We start from the raw sequence: 14,917 nt of genomic DNA on the forward strand, positions 1-14,917 counted from the left end.
CTTCCATCTTCATTGAATATCCTTTTTCAAGCAGCTGTCCCAAACTCAACAAGTTACTTTTCATGTTTGGAACATAAAGGACATCACTAATTATGGCATTCCTCCCATCCTTCCTATTGATCACAACATTTTCAATTCCTTTAGACTTTATGCTTGTGTTATCTTCAAATCTAACCGTACTACTCTTTGAGGTGTTGATGAACGAAATATTTTCTCATTTGCAAAAAGATTTGTCGTCAACCTTCATCAAAATATGCAGAAAAATTTATGTAGTCTAGGATGCAAGCCTAAGTCATCTCCTATGAATCATTGGACGAGTGACCAAATATCAAACATGTAGTGTGCAATGTATTTAGAAAGCAAGTAAAAAAGGGGAGTTTTGTGATTTCAAGTTCAATCAACTTAAGCAGAAAATTAAATTGCAAAGTTCAATCGATAAAATCTAGTAACCCCTAGTTCATTCATATAAAATCTATTCGTATTCCTTTCAAGATTTAATACTCTTCCTTTCCTCCCAGAATTAGGTTGATTTAACAAGCGAAAATCAACCTTATGTTTTCATATGAATTAAGCAATCCAATGAACTCAAATCTCTCATTCCTTGATTACGCAATCTTGGAATTAAACAAGAATTAAGCAATTCAAATTTAGAATTTCCTTAAAACGAATTAGGGTTCATTACACAATGCTCCCCTCATTCAACCATTAATTCAATTCAAGAGTTTGGGAGGAAGAAATTCATGGAAGAAAAAGATTTGCATTAACATTCAAAAACCCAAGAATTCAAGAATCCATATGAACTCACTAGAGATTACAAGAAAATTAACCCTCCATGAGGATGAGTCTCACAATTACAAAATGAAAGTAAAGAGAAATCAATAACATCAATACAAAAATCAAAGAGAAGTAAGGAGAAAATGGAAATCAAACCTTAGGTTGGACCCTTGGCTATCACCCAAGGCCACCCTAGGCTCTCCAAGTGTTCCTAAATTGGTAAGCAATCTTAAAGTGTGTAAAAGCTCTCCTCCCTTACCCTAAATGGTAAAAATCCATATATAGAAAAATTGACGCCTTCAGAGTAGTTACTCTCGTTCACAGTGAACACTCTCGAGCATAGTGATTACTATCATTTAGAAGAGTAAACACACGTGAGCATAGTGATTACTATCGTTCACAAGAGTAAACACGCGCAGGGTCCTGAACTCTGGGGCTCTCTGGAGTGTTTACTATCTTTTTCGTGAGTAAACACGCGCAGGTCTGGGTGTTTCCTTTAGCTATGGAGTGATCACTATTATTTCTGAAAGTGGTTACTCTGGCCTGCCCTCTAGATCTAGTTTGCTGTAGTGTCCACTATCACTTCTGAAAGTGGTCACTTTTAACTCAAAGTTTCTCAAAGGCTAAAAATCCATGTAATGAGTCTAGAAATTCCTGCACAATTATTCAAATGATCAAAATTGTAAATTATATCTATGTAAATCAATGTAAATTAACCAAAAATTAAGAAACCTATGAAATTTGACCAAAATGATGTTTTTATGTTATTTACACTTTATAAGTCTACTTTTTCTATTAAGGAACACGAAAATGACAAGTAAAAATTCAATAAAATGTGGATTTATCAGGTGTCTAGATCTACAAGCCAATGCTTGTTCCTTGTCATGTAGTTTGAACAACCCATGTCAAGATACCATGTGTAACACTTTAATTTAATTTTCTAAAATAAATAAATTTCACAAAATGGGAGTAATAAAATTTCATTCAAATAATTTCCTAATGCATAATTTCATTAAAGTGTTTTCAAAATAAGGATGAATTACAAGTTTGAATCAATCATTGCTACAGGACTTAATTAATACATTTCAGTTCCAAAAATAAATATTCTAAGCCCTATAGCAGTATCATCCATCCTTTCACTGAGCCCGATACTAATCGTCTTACTCACCTGAAAAATAAATGTAAAGGTGAGTACTCTACACTATCACACATGCATAAACAAGTATAAAGTCTCACCTTGTCTGTTCCACATATTTCCTAACATATTTTAAATCATGCATCAATAAGTAAAAGGTATTAATTCCATCGTTTCATTCTCAATCACAAATAGGTGGGCTCACTGCACTATTAGACATTCATCACACAACACCCATGTGCGCTCACTGCACGTTAGCCACGCTCACTGTGATCACAGATTCTTGATGCCCTCAACTCAGGGACTTACTCAGTTCATACCATGGATGGTCGCTGGATAGCCCCCGCCTCACAGATACAATGTGCAGTCACAAGCCCTTTGGCAAAGGTGTTAATTAGAGGCCGAGTCAGGATGAGAGTGTGTGGTCTGTGGCACGCCCAGACTCACTGTTGGTGTCACCACCACCCGCTCTTTTTCAAGATATTTCTACCGCCTCCATCTTCCACACCCTTAGTGTGTCACTAAACTATTCATAGTTTTCAGTCATTCTAAATATCATCAGAATCACATCCAATATGCCATTCACACATATTTCAAACTATTCAAATTATTCAACATCAATCGATGACATGCAACCACATACAATCACCCACAACGGGTTCACCCATTTCCTCATGCATCATATTCAACATCAATTACATTGTATTCAAACACACAATATTTTCCATCACAATCTATACCAATCAATTCACATTCATAACCATAACTATACAAATGAATTCTAAGCATAAAGAGATAGGGTAGAGTCCTCCCTTACCTCAAATCGAAGACCCAACACGAAATCTACGGTGGAAGTGTTCCCCATACAAATTTTAGTCCTAAATATAAGGAAAAACTCCATGAAAAACCGAAAAGAACCAAGAAAGGATGGAAAATCATAAAGCCTAACTCTCAAACTTACCTCCAAATGCTCTAAACGTGATTCCAACCTTCAATCTTGCACCCAAATGACTTTGAAGACAATTTAATGGTGAAATAAGGTTTTGAGTCGAGAGAATCGAAGAGATTTTAAAGAGAGGAATGAGAAATAAATTTTTCAAATCCTAAACCCTTCAAATACCCCTCTGGTCACGATACTCTCGCTATAGCGAGACTGCACCAAAAAAGCACCATTCTCTATTGCCTTCTTGCTATAGCAAAGAGCCTCTCGCTACAGCGAGACGTCTTTTGCTACAGCTAGAATGCCTCTACAGCACACACTTAGCCTATTCTCCAATCAACAAAATCAATCTCAAGTCAAATATCCTTATCCAATTCACATATATTCTCATACATGTATTCCCATCATCACAGAGTCAAATGTTTATATTCACATCAAACTCATCACACAATTAAATACACGTTCAAACATCAATTCACACACACACACACATAATAATCAAACATTACAAAATTTGGGGCATTACACCATGTCTTACATCTTCCTGTATTTGATTTTTTTGTCACCATCAACAGGATTTGTTTTGAATCTGAATCAACATTATCTTCTGCTAGATTAGCTTCATCAACTTTCTTTACTTTGTCATTTTTCTGTTTGTCATGACACTCACTTGCAAAGTGTCTATATCTACTTTAATTATAGCATTGCACATTCTTCCCCTCTTTCTTCTATTCCTTCGTTTATAACTATATGAAAATTCTCCACATTCTTTCTAATTGTCTTTAGTATTCTTATTGTATTGCTTCTATTTTCCTTTTTCTTTTATGGAATTCCATTTTTTTTCCTTTGGCTTTGCAGAATGTGCTTGCAAAGCTTGAACTGAGGCTCTCTCAGAGTTTGTTTCATTCAATCTTTGCTCATGAGCCTCCAAAGATCCTTGAAGCTCTTCTACTTTCAAAGTTTCAAGATCTTTAGACTTCTCAATTGCAACTACTATGTAGTCAAACTGAGAAGAAAGGAATATGAAGATTTTCTCAACTATCATTTGATCTGTAAGGTTCTCTCCACAACCTTTCATTGAATTTGTAATTGTAAGAATACAAGTAAAATAGTTAGTTACCTTTTTTGAATTTTCCATTTGGAGCAATTCATATTATCGCCTTAGTGTCTGCAACTTTACTTTCTTTAGCTTGGCATTACCAGAATAAGCTTTCTCTAAAATACACCAGGCTTTTATGGCTGTTTTGGCAGTGACAATCTTCTCAAAGTGGGCTTCATCTACACTTTGATGAATAAAAAATAATGCCTTGCAATCTTTTTTTTTTTTACATTCCTTATACAAAAGTTTCTGTGCTTTAGAAACTGCTTTGTCCAATTCAAAATATCCTTGCTCGACAATTTCAACTACTTCTTGAAACCCAAAGAAAGTCTTCATTTGAACCCTCCATCTTGCCTAGTTCTTTCCATCAAGAATTGGAAGATTTCCCATGAAGTTGCCGTTGAACCCGTCATGATCGTTGCTGATGATCAAGAACAACTTTTTTTGGACAAATGTCTCTTACTCACTTGAATTTTTATTTTTATTTTTATCAAATCTCACAACATAAATCAATGGTGGATTATGAACCTAAGGCTCAAGATACCAAATGTTGGAATATAAGAATAAGAAGTTAAAGAGGAAGATGAATAAAACTCTCTGTATGTAATTAACTATGTATGATTTGCTTTTATACAACACAATGAATAACAAAAACTAAAAATGAATGTTTCTAGGGACCTAACCGAAAATAACAGAATTAGTTCCTTCCTATTCGTCAATTCACATTAATAAACTTTTAAAACATAATTTTCTAGAACTAGATTTACAAGCATACACTAATATGCTTGTATGGTAACAACCATGGGACTTAATTTCTTGGTGGGGATGTTACGGTAGCTTAAGTCAAATAAAGCAAAGTGCAGCAGATAAAAACTAAGGTTCAGGTCTCAAAATATTATTATTTAATGAATGCATGAGGGATAAAAATAAAAAAAAGCTTGCAAAGGAGAAAATGATGTGACAGAGGCTAGCTAGTCAAATAGAGCAGGGATGTAGGTGCACAATGCATATACTTGCAAAATGACAATGGCTTTTTGACAGAAATATAACTTTTTCAATGCAAAATTACACATGTGTCCCACAAAATTTTGTTTTACGCAAATGTCCTAAAATTGGTATTCCAAAGTCGATTGAAAACGGTTTCTAAACATTGCAGATTTCGATTAAAGTCAATTATCGTTTTGGCCATAGGAAGTCGATTAAATTCGACTTTCGTACTCCATTGAAGTTGATTAAAGTTGACTTTCCTGCTCTAAAGGAGTCAATTGAACTTGACTTTCACTGCTCGTTTCTGGGTGAAAGAAGTCTATTATAGTCGACTTGCAGTGTAAAGGAAAAACTATTAAAATCAACTTCAGTGTAAATTTGGACATGATTACAATCGACTACTGTATACACACCAAACTAGAGAGAGAACTGAGACCAGAGAGAGTGAGATCAGAGAAAAAATGGAAACAATAGAGACAACAGAGGAAGATGGATTGCAATATATATCGCCTTAATTTTATTAATCATATTGCAAGCAAATTATTAATACAGGCAAATTATTTTTTAAATATATTTAGTTAAATTTTAATTAAGTATTTTTGTTTTTAATTTAATGTATTATTAATTCTATAATTATATATTTAAAAAGATGTGTAAATGTTAATTATTATATTCTAAATTAATTTAAATTATTTGTTATAATTATAATTATTATATTGAGGAATGTAAATAAAATTCTATTATATATTTTTAATAATTATGATAATTTAGTTTTGTATTGTAGTAATTTATAAATTATAATAATTTTGTTATAATGTTTTAATCTAAATCTTTTATATATTATTTTGTTATTGTATAGGAACCTAAAATTTTAAAAAGTAGGCATTATAATATGATGGTTACTACAAATTTAAGAATGGAACCATTTCTTAGGGAAACTGGTTCTTGGTATATTGCATAGATGGTCCTAGTATTTGATTATGATAGGACACTTATAAGTGCACTTGTAAAACGTTGGAGGCCTCAGTCACACACATTTTATCTTTCATACGAAGAATGTACGATCACTTTGGAAGATGTTGTGTTTCAGCTAGGCTTACATGTGGATGGAGTGATGAACGAAAGATTTGTTGCGAATCCTCAGCAAAATATAAACAGAAATTAATGTAATACTAGGGTGCTAACCTAGATCGTCTCCATGAATCATTGGATGAGTAACCAAATATCAAACATGTAGTTTGAAATGTATTCAGAAAGCAAGTAAAAAAGGGTGGTTTTGTGATTTCATGTTCAATCAACTTAAGCAGAAAATTAAATTGCAAAGTTTAATCGATAAAATGTAGTAACCCCTAGTTCATTCATGTAGACTCTATCCCTATTCCTCTTAAGATTTAATACTCTTCCTCTCCTCCCAGAATTAGGTTAATTTAACAAGCGAAAATCAACCTTATATTTCCATACAAATAAAGCAATTCAATTGACTCCAATCTCTCATCCCAAGATTACGTAACCTTAGAAATAAACCCAAAATTAAGCAATTCAAGTTTAGAATCTCATTAAAACAAATTAGGGTTAATTAAGCAATGTCCCCCTCATTCAACAATTAACTCAATTCAAGAGATTAGGAAGAAGAAATTCATGAAAGAAAAGGATTTATAATAACATTCAAAGGCCAAGGAATTCAAGAATCCACATGAACTCACTAAGGATTACAAGAAAGTTTCGCCTTCCATGAAGATGAGTCTCACAATTACAAAATGAAAGTAAAGAGAAATTAATAACATCAAGATGAAAAATTAAAGAGAAATAAGAAGAAAATGGAAATCAAACCCTAGGTTGGACCCTTGGCTGTCACCCAAGGCGGACCTAGGCTCTCCAAAAATATCCTAAAAACCCTAAAATATCTAAAGGAAAAGGTTCTGGAAAAGTTCCCCTACCCTAAATGGTAAAAATCTATTTATAGTGAAGTGATCGTCATCCATAATAGCTACTATTGTTTCATAGTAGTTATGCCCAGTGCTCCCATAGTAGCTACTATGGTTTCATAGTGGCTACACGTAGTGCTCCTTGTTGTTGACCCTCTCTGGAGTGTTCACTTTGGGTTTATAGTAGCTACACGCAAGACTGGGTGACTTTGGCCTTTTCTGGAGTGTTCACTTTGGAATCAGAGTGATGACTTTGGCCTTCTCTAGAGTGTCTGATAAATCCACATTTTACTATATTTTTAGCCTAGTTTTTGTTAGTAAATAAGGAGTTAAATAGTAAATAAACTTGAAAATATCATAAAAATTGCATTAATATTCATAATTGTGTAAATAGTTTAGAATTTTAGATTTTATTCCAATTCTGGACAATTTTGCTTAAAAAGACTTAATTTTGTGCAGAAGCTTGAGCTGAAGATGTTTGAGATGAAGATTGAAGTGAATAAAGTAGAGGAATTGAGCTTAAAAGATGAAGAATCAAGTGTTATGTGTTGGGTATAGCCACTTTGAGTGCATAGAGTTAACACTTTGAAGAAGAAAATTCATGAAGAGCAAGAGAGTAGCTACGCAAAGTTGCGCGTAGACACTCTAAGTGCTAAGAGTGTCTACGCAAAATAATAGAATTTTGAAAAACACTTCTAATTGTCAACTTTGGACGATTTGAGTTCTTATTTCAGTTGTTGAAGCTTCTAGAAGATCTTTCATGCTATAATCCTCAGAGATTAAAGCTTGGAAGTGGAAAAGGCGAGAAAACATTATAAATAGAAGTTAAGAGTTCAGAATTGGAAGTCTTTTGCCATTTTTTGTTTTCTTTTCATTTTTACACCTTAGGAGAGTTAGAGAGGGAGATTGGAGGCGACTTCCAAGCTCTGGACCTTGAGGAATCAGGCTGAGGATTGGATTTATGAAGAAATTATGCAGCTCCTCTTCTTCTACTCTTTCTCTCTCTTTTTCTTTTAGGAACATGTTCTGATTTCTTTTTGTTAGGGATCCATGGATCTAGATTTGATGTTGTGATGTAATTTTGGATTTGGACCTTGAGGTTTTAATTAAATTGAGTATGTGATTCTGTTCTTAATGCAGTTGTGAACTAATCCTTCATTCAATTGAACCTAGAGGAATCTTCATCAATGGAAATTGAGTTTATTTCTCATATTTGAATCATATGCCTAGGTTATTGAGATCTTAGAAATAAGTATCATAATCTAGTAATCCTATAATTTCTAGAACTTAATGCAATATTTGATTGAATTTCACCTAAGGAATTAGGGATGTTTAATTAGGTATTAGGATCAATGAGGCAAGGAATTGTCCTTTAGTTAAAGAAGTGAAGTTGATTATCAATCAATTAGAATTCTTAAGAGTCCAGAATATTTTTACATTGCAATAGAAAATCTGGTGAAGTGATTCCTAACAATTTTCCATATAGCTTTTTAATACAAAATTTGTATTTGTATTTTTGCTGTATTTTTTAGATTTTTGCACTTTATTGTTTTTGTTTGTTAAATGATTCAAAACACTCCAAATTCATTTGGCTCAACTAGTTATTGATTTGTGAAGTGGTAATTGATAGACCTAATCTCTGAGGACGATACTTGGGACTCACATTGATTTTCAAATTTTATTGCTTTCTACAACTACCTAGTACACTTGCTAGTTAGTTCTCCAATTGTGTGACCTACTATAGGACCAGAGTAGTTATGTACATCACCTCTTCAAACTGGGGTCTCTGTAGTGTCTACTATGAAATCAGAGTGATCACTTTGGTCTGCCTTTCTGGATCTAGCTTACTGTAGTATCCACTATGTAATCTAAAGTGGTCACTTTCAACTCAAACTTTCTCAAATGCTAAAAATCCATGAAATAAGTCTAGAAATTCCTGCACAGTTATTCAAATAATCAAAATTACAAATTATATCTATGTAATTCAATGTAAATTAACCAAAAATTAAGAAACCTATGATATTTGACCAAAATGATGTTTTTATATTATTTACAGTTCCTAAGTCTACTTTTTCTATTAAAGAACACTAAAATGACAAGTAAAAATCAAATAAAATGTGGATTCATCATGGAGCTCCTGTGAGTGATTACATTGGAGCGTGGAAGAAATTTTATGATCGAAATATATGAGCATTGTGTGAAGATTTACTTGGAGCAGCTCTTGATGAGAGAAACATAAAAGATTTTTCGTAAATCTATTTACAGATACATTTGGAGCATTACCTCATAATGCCTAATGGAAAAACTATTATCTGTTATACTAGAATGTACATAATGGTTTTATTTGGTGGGGTATTATTTCCAAATAAATCAGGATTTAAGGTTTATATGAAATGACTACCTCTTTTAACTGATTTTACTAAGATTTCAAACTATATTTGGGGTTCTGTTGTTCTAGCATCCTTTTATCGTGAGTTTTGTCATGCAATGAAATATAATGTCACCAAGATTGTAGGTTGTTTGCCTCTTCTATAGTCTTGGGTATGGTACAAAATACCTTAGTTAGCCCCTAGACATCATCATTCTCTCACTTTTCCACTAACATTGAGGTACATTTATTTATCAATATATTAATTTTTGTTATTTATATATGTTAAATTTGCAAGTAAAAACTAATTATGCTTATTTCAGGTGGAAAAGTTTTAAGTCATCGACGAGATCATATACGAATAAGTTATGGCGATATAGGAGGATCATTGATTCAGTTGGCATTACTGGGGTAAGTTCAAACATAGTGTATGATACTAACTTTTGCTTTAAATGATTTTAATTTTTTGTCTAATAACATTACATCTCCTTTTATGTATGATGAGGCTGATCTTTGGGAATCTGTGACTATTCTTATACAGTTTACTATGATTGAGTGGCACGGTGTTGATCGCGTGGTTTGACAATTTGGTGGAGCACAACACATAACAATTAGCCTGATAAATATTGGTCGGTTGCACACTAAGGATGGGAGAAGTGATCTAGACATATGGTGGCCTGGTTATCATATGACATGACATGCTGCATGGGAGTCACCTTTGGAGCGAAGAGTTCAATATCCTCTAGCTGATGATAATCGTCACTCTATTGAGTATTTTCAGTGGTACTTATTAGTCACAAATAGAATTTTGTCGTTGGATGAAGCCCCATAAGATTCAAAGCTTAGGGACTTGCTTAGTGGTGTACCACTACATGCTTCTCCGACACTTGATATCACACACCCTGATGACATTCCATATTGATGCTCTATCAGTCATTGTTTGTGTGCAAGTACACATGCTAATAGATGCCAATACCTCAATAAGGCACATATACTTGTTGATCCCTCAACACAATGTATAACTTGATACAGATCCCACTATATTGCCTACCTCACACCACGTATACCAACCGACACCTATATACCTCAGGCAGCACTTTATGTCAGGACCTAGTCAACAATAATACATATCTGGCCCTTCTCAGCACCAGTTCATGTCGGGCTCTAGCCAACCATGTATGACCCCCCAGCCAGCAGTTCATGGCAGGTCCTAGTCATCAGTTCATGTCAGATCTTTTTTTTTACTCTTGGTCCTTAATGTGACATATTTTAGATTTATATTTATAGTTTTATTTTGGTTTATAAATACTTTTAATATGCTTTGTTTTATAGTTTTTACCATTTTCTACTTATTGGAATAAATTAGGTCTATTATAAATAAATGCTTTAATTTCGTATTTTTTGGTACTTCTAACCTCTGACTCTTCTTTTAGGTATAACTTTTTCTAAAGATATCATTTTTAGCTAATTTCAGTTGCATTGGATTTTACACATCTAGGGCTTTAAAATGCATATATGGATCGGTAGATTTGGAATTGATTTCATTTTGTGATTTTTTGAAGTTGAGGCAGATTTGTTGAATATTATTGCGAGATTGCATTTAGACCATTTGTTATTAGATAATTGTATTTGGGCTTGTAGTTATAATTAAGGCACCAATTTTTGCCATTTAGTTTATCCTAATCAGAGCTTATAAATAGACTAATAAGATTCTAATTTAGGAGAGACAATAAAACACTTTGAGATTTTGAAACTTGACTGAAATAAGAATCCTTATTTTTACCTTCTCTTGAACTCTCTCGTTCTTTTCTCATTCTTGCGTGGGTTAAGTGCTTTAATGGAAGGCTTAAACCTCTCGTTCAATCTATAGAATCTAAACGCTATAATTCTGACTTGAGTTCTGCGCTAAATTGGTCCGAGTTTGTTCTCTTTTTCTCTGTAATTTCAGAATTATGTATTGCGATTGTGATTAACTTTTCTGTTGTTAGAATTCAAATTAGGACTTGATTGATGCTCTGATTTGATAATTAATGCAGATTATGTTAAATGATTATTTGATTTAATTCATAACTTTGTTCAATTAAGTTATTCGGTGATTGTTCAAACACAGATTTAAATCTTTAGATACTGTGATAACTAGAGTTACTCGCATTTGGTATTCTTTGGATTGATATTTCTTAATTTATTTTTACTCAATTTTATTCTGTTCATAATTCAATTCTATTAATTTGTAATTTTCAAAATCGCAAAATCCTTATTTACATTTTTTTTAAAAGAAAGCCTAAAATTGAATTTGACTGAGAATGTGTCTGTATGAATTGACTTAGGTTTGACTCTATACTACAAAATCTTTAAAAAAACTTAGTTGTTTTGATAGTGACTCGACATTGTCTATCGGTCTTATGCAACATTTTGTCATAGGTTTAGCCAGGGTGATATTGCACGACATATATCTTTCGGTCCACTTTTCATGTCATATGCTGAGGTCACGACTTTGTTAAATTCATCTAGTACAACTGATAAGTTTATAATTAGGCCATTTTTTATAGCCCATATATTCATATTTGACCTTTATTTTATTTGGGTTTTACACTAATTTATATATTAATTGTGTAGTTTGGTATAAAGAGGTCGCAATTGGATTTTGGGCCCAAATTGATAAAAGATTAGAGCTTCGCAGCAGCCAGCACTCCAGACCCTTCCAATAAGCAAGGGGGTGCTTCGAGCCCATGGACGGTTGATGAATCCATATTTTTGTTGATATTTTAGCATAGTTCTAACACAATTGATAAGAAAAATATATGAAGAAAACAGAAAAACTCAGAAAAAAGAGAAGGAATTGAAGTTTGTTTACATATGTAGTTATTTTAGCAATTGTAGAAATTTTGCTTAGAAATTAAGTTTTTAATCTTATTTTTGAAGGAATAAATTGGGCAAGGATAATAGAAATGGAGGCTTGAAGACAAGGAAGAAGAAAGAAGCAAGTCTGGACTCCAAAAACACAAGACCAAGAAAGTGCAGACTGGACGTGATCACTATTGTCAGTAAAAGTGATCACTCCAGAGTTCAAAGAAGAAGAAAGCTTGGGCGTTATCACTTCTGCTAGGAAAAGTGAGAGATCCTGTGAAGTCTCAGACTCAACATGCTGGGCGTTATCACTTTTATCAGTAAAAATGAGCATTCCAGAGAGGCAAATATCAGGAAAAGCTCTGCGTGATCACTATTATCAGCGAAAGTGAACGTTCCAGAGAACCTTCATTTTGGCGAGTTGCGCGTAATCACTTTTTCTCATAAGAGTGATCACGCGCAACCACTTGGCCTCTGCGTTGTCACTTTTATCAGCAAGAGTGATAGTTCCAGAGAGCGGCCAATATCAGGAAGTTGCGCGTGGCCACTTTTTCTCATAAAAGTGTTACAATAAATCTTCTGCGTAACTACTATTTTTTGTAAAAATGATGACGCAAAAATATGGGAAATTATATAAATATCAGAAACGTTCCAGAATTCGGGGATTTTTGTTCATTTTTAGTTTTGTTAGTTAGGTTCTCGTTAGAGGAAGTGAGAGAGAGGAGTGGGGATTCGAATCTTGGAGCTTCACGAAGAAGAATTGGAGTGGAGCAAGCTTCCATGGCAATTCTGAGTTTCTTCTTCTCTTCTTCTCTTTCTTTTCCTTTCTCTGCTTTCATGGCTGTGTAATTCGTTCATAGTTAGGGATTGTAGACCTTAAACGAACATGTTGAATTGATTTGGATTTGAATTTCAAGCTTTGGAATAGATTGAGTGATTGATTCTGCACTTCATGTGGAAATTGAATGGAAATTTGATTAACCAAATTCAGAGGAACTCTTGTCAATGGAAATTGAATTTGTTCTTCAGATCTGAACAAATCACTGAGATTATAGTTTTCTTAGGGATAAGAGGCTTTGATCTTGCAATCTTCTGGTTTCTTACACTTAAAGCAATATGAAATTGAGTCAGATCTAAGGAATTAGAATGGTTTAATTGAATGTTAGGTTCACTGAGTTAAGGAATTAACCTCTGAATAATATAACGTGAAACTAATTATCATTCTTTCCAATTGCTTGTTAATTCAGAACTTTATTGATTAAACATTGGAGTTTTGGTGAAGCAATTCCCTAACTATGGTTTCCCCCTATGTTATTGTTCTGTTTCTGCAAGTTAATTTTACTTTCAATTGTTCTGGTTTGCTGTTATTACATGTTACTACTCTCCTTTCAATTTCGGAAAGCTCAAATGGTAATAATTCTATGAAGTGGTACTTGAAATCTAAATTCCCTGTGGAGACGATATTTTGATCTTAATTTTAATCATTACTTGCTGCAATCCTAGTGCACTTGCTAGTGTTAGATTGCGAACAACAAGTTTTTGGCGCCGTTGCCGGGTAATTTTGTATTTCAATATCATTAGTAGTATAAAAGTAGCTAGATTGAGCATTTATTTTGTTGTTTTACTTTCAAATTTCTTTCTGCATAATTTTTCTGCACCTTGTGTAGTATTCTGCATAGTATTGCTGTCTGCTGCATAGAGTCTTTACATCCTTTTGTATTATTTGCATAGTTTTTGTTTTCATTGTTCTGCACAATCATAATTTCCATTCTGCATATTTTTACATGATTTTACAATTCTGCAATTGCTAGATTTAAGTTTCTATATGCTTTTACTGATAGATTTTGAATGATTTTTGTTGTGTATTTCTGAATACTGATTGTAGTCTATTTTTGTTTCATTGTAATTTGTATATGCGTGGTAAAAACAAGAATAAATCAATTCTGGTCTTTGATCCTGACATAGACATAACTTTTAGAAGATTGAGAAAAGAGTCTAGAGCAGAAAAAGTCATAGGAAGTGATAGTGAATTAGAAGCTGTCCATTCTGCAGAAATTCAGAGTAATCCTAGAGTGAAAAGAACACCTACACCTTTGAGACAACCAAATCCAGCAATAGAAATGGCAGAGCAGAATAGAATTAGAACATTAGGGGACTATGTTATTCCTAACATGCAAGGTTTTAACTCTTCTATAATTAGGCCAACTATTCAAGCCAACCATTTTGAGATTAAACTTGCCCTACTACATTTAGTCCAACAGGATCAGTTTTCTGGTGGAAATTCTGATGATCCTAACCTACATATTTCAAATTTTCTACAGCTATGTGACACCATAAGAATGAATGGAGTTAGTGAAGAAGCTATCAGATTAAGACTATTTCCTTTTTCCTTGAGAGATAGAGCAAAATGCTGGTTACAAGCTCAACCATAAGGAAGCACCACAACCTGGACAGAACTTGTGAATAAGTTTCTAACTAAGTACTTCCCTCCATCCAAAGCTGCTAAGCTAAGAGGAGAAATTACATCCTTTGTACAGCAAGAGGGAGAATCATTATATGAAGCTTGGGAAAGATACAAAGAATTGCTTAGAAGGTGTCCACATCATTGTATTCCAGATTTGATGCAATTGGAAACTTTTTATAATGGGATGAATGCAGCAACAAGAACCATGGTTGATGCTGCTGCTGGAGGTTCATTAAATACAAAGTCCTTGGAAGAAGCCCAAAGAATTATTGAGATGATGGCATCTTCAATGTATCAGAATTCAAATTCAAGGAATCAAGGAAGAAATTCTGGTCATGAAGCTAAGGTTTTGGAGACTTTTCTTGCACAGAATCAGTT

General features: G+C 33.5%; 1 non-coding gene across 1 annotated transcript; it reads right to left on the reverse strand.

Moving 5' to 3' along the window:
• Nucleotides 1–14,579: 14,579 nt before the first annotated feature.
• LOC113873980 lies at nucleotides 14,580–14,686 on the reverse strand. Its single transcript, XR_003506044.1, has one exon. It is a non-coding gene; the product is annotated as a small nucleolar RNA R71 (small nucleolar RNA).
• Nucleotides 14,687–14,917: the final 231 nt, after the last annotated feature.

This window comes from Abrus precatorius, unplaced genomic scaffold (genome assembly GCF_003935025.1).
Source record: "Abrus precatorius isolate BTA unplaced genomic scaffold, Abrus_2018 Scaffold7, whole genome shotgun sequence".
NCBI lineage: Eukaryota > Viridiplantae > Streptophyta > Magnoliopsida > Fabales > Fabaceae > Abrus > Abrus precatorius.